At 44.9% G+C, this 2,435-nt stretch overlaps 1 non-coding gene across 1 annotated transcript; it reads left to right on the forward strand.

The window, feature by feature from the left end:
- Positions 1-1,941: 1,941 nt before the first annotated feature.
- LOC147557242 (5S ribosomal RNA) lies at positions 1,942-2,060 on the forward strand. Its single transcript, XR_015235540.1, has one exon. It is a non-coding gene; the product is annotated as a 5S ribosomal RNA (ribosomal RNA).
- The last annotated feature ends 375 nt before the right edge of the window (positions 2,061-2,435 follow it).

Genomic DNA, 2,435 nt, shown 5'->3' on the forward strand with positions numbered 1-2,435 from the left:
GGAAATTTCACAACCAATCTGCCATTAATATCAACAGGAGGAGTCGTATTCAGCACTTTCCGTCTCTCTGAGCAAAAAGAACAGCCTAATTAGGGTTCCTCAATCCCTTAACAGAACCACCATCAGACTTAGGAAGCTCAGGGAAACCCTTCTGCACCAAATCAGGCACTTCCTCAAATTCTACATCCATCAACTTCTTGCTAGAAGAACCATCTCCTTCCTCCCTCAACAAGCTACTCCCTACTGCCGAACCTCCAGCAGTTGGATTGAAATCAACAGGAACCCTACTTGGACCCCTCAACCGACTACCCATGGCAGGCAAGGAAGCCGATTCCTTCTCACTCATCCCCTGTTTCAAGGTATTACCATCTCTAATTAGAGGTATTAACTCCTTACCAGAGGTAGGGAGAAGGACATTCGTCGTTGAAGCTGGTCGCATAAGAAGCGAAAACCACCAAGACTATCGGCAAACCGACGACAACCCATAAACCCAAGGAAAAACAGACACTAAAAGCAAGGCACCAACCCAGATTCCGACCAACCACCGAGAAGTCACAAAGAAAAAGAGAAAGCGGCGCCGCCACCCCTAGGAAAACGCTCCACCCGGCTATTTCTCTCTCCTAGTTTTTTAGGTACTCTACACTTACCAGAAGGATGTCCAAAAGCACCACAGTTCACACATTTGACTGGTTTCCAAGCATATTCTACCCCAACCTCAATCTTCTTAGCATTCTTAATCATAAAAGAGATAGTAGCAGGCATAGTACAATCTTTAGATATCTCAATACATACCCGAGCATATCCTGTCATGTTTCTCTTCTCAGTTGGTTTATCAAGCATAATAGGCTTGCTTATATGACTTGCAATCCTAGCCAATCCTCTAGGGTTCCACATAAACATAGGAACATTCCTCAAGCAGCCCAAACTGGAAGAGAATTCATTGAATCAATATCTTCCTCAATGAATAACTCCCAAGGCCGAACAATGAATAGCCTCTGAGCAATGAAGAAAGGCTCCATATCTAAGACCCTACGCCTATCCTCTTCCAGAGAAAAACAAATAATATAAGCAGAATCTCCATGAACAGTGAGTATCATATCCCCTTTAGGCTTCCAACGAGCAAGAAGAACACGACGAACCAGAGGAAAACCTAATCGATGACCCACAAACGAACCAATGAGAAGCTTCTCACAATCACGTATCTCCTCTTCAAATTCATCTAACAAGATCTCTGACAAACCCTCCTTATTAAGAACAGGAGGAGAGAACTCCAACCGAGAACGAGTTTTAGCTGAATTTTTCTGAAACAAATCAGCCCAGCTAGAATCTCCAACCGAACCAATAGCACCTGAACCATGATGATGAGAACCTCTGAAGTCTTTCGATTCCTTCCCACCAGAGCCATACTATTTTGGTAGAGATTCAGCACGAACAGGTGCAAAATCTCCACCACCAAGAGGAGGGAGAAGAAGAGTAGCCTCCCTCGTAGGCAACATGTCCCTGCAAGAAGAACTGCTCGCAAGAGAGAAACAATCGAACACAAAAAGCAAGAAAACGAATAAGTCAGGTGCCGGCCAACCTCCAACAGACCAAGAAAAGTGGAGAAGAGAGCGGCGCCGCCAACCCTAAAAAATCGCACCACCCGGCTAATTCTCTCTCCTACTTTTTCTCCTTCAGTTCTGTTCTTGAACTGAAGGATTCTCCTCCAACTCCAAGAAGCATTATCAGGAACATCCAAAGTCCAGAAGCATCTTCCTCTGATAAGATGACTCTTGACCCAAGCCACCCATAAGGTATTCTTATCTCTAACTTGGTGCATTAGCTCAGACGGCGTGAGCGTGACTTAAATTTGACTAATGGCATAGCAACTGCTTTAGTGAGGGACTTGTTCTACCAGGAGCTCGACCACGGTTCAAGTCCCATCCTTCCCCCACTTTATTTGGATGCGATCATACCAACACTAATCCAACGGATCCCATCAGAACTCCGAAGTTAAGCGTGCTTGGGCGAGAGTAGTACTAGGATGGGTGACCTCCTGGGAAGTCCTCGTGTTGCATCCCTTTAAAAAAATATACCAGCAACAATAAAAAAACGTAGTGCTGTGAGGAGAGAGAAAGTGACGTGAGGAGAGAGAAAGTGGTGTTTTTTTCTAGGGTTTTTTTGCTGGTTGTCTTCTAGGTGTTCTGATCTGCATCTCCAACAAGTTTGGAGATCATTCTCGGTTTATGGTCCTCATGAAGGACGTTGAGTCTGTTGGAGAAGGCAAATTCTTGTCGGTTGCAACACTATCAAGTAGTGAAGATGATATGGAAGAAGCGGCAACAGGTCAGTCGGTCTTAGGAGGAGTTCAATCAAAGGGTGATTACCTTCCCACGCAAACAGTAGGTATTACCTTTCAGGCGCAAACAAAGCAGCCATTGGGAGTTGCCAATAAA

This window comes from Eschscholzia californica, unplaced genomic scaffold, assembly GCF_041429995.1.
Source record: "Eschscholzia californica isolate CP2 unplaced genomic scaffold, dmEscCali1.0.p SCAF_2, whole genome shotgun sequence".
Lineage (NCBI taxonomy): Eukaryota > Viridiplantae > Streptophyta > Magnoliopsida > Ranunculales > Papaveraceae > Eschscholzia > Eschscholzia californica.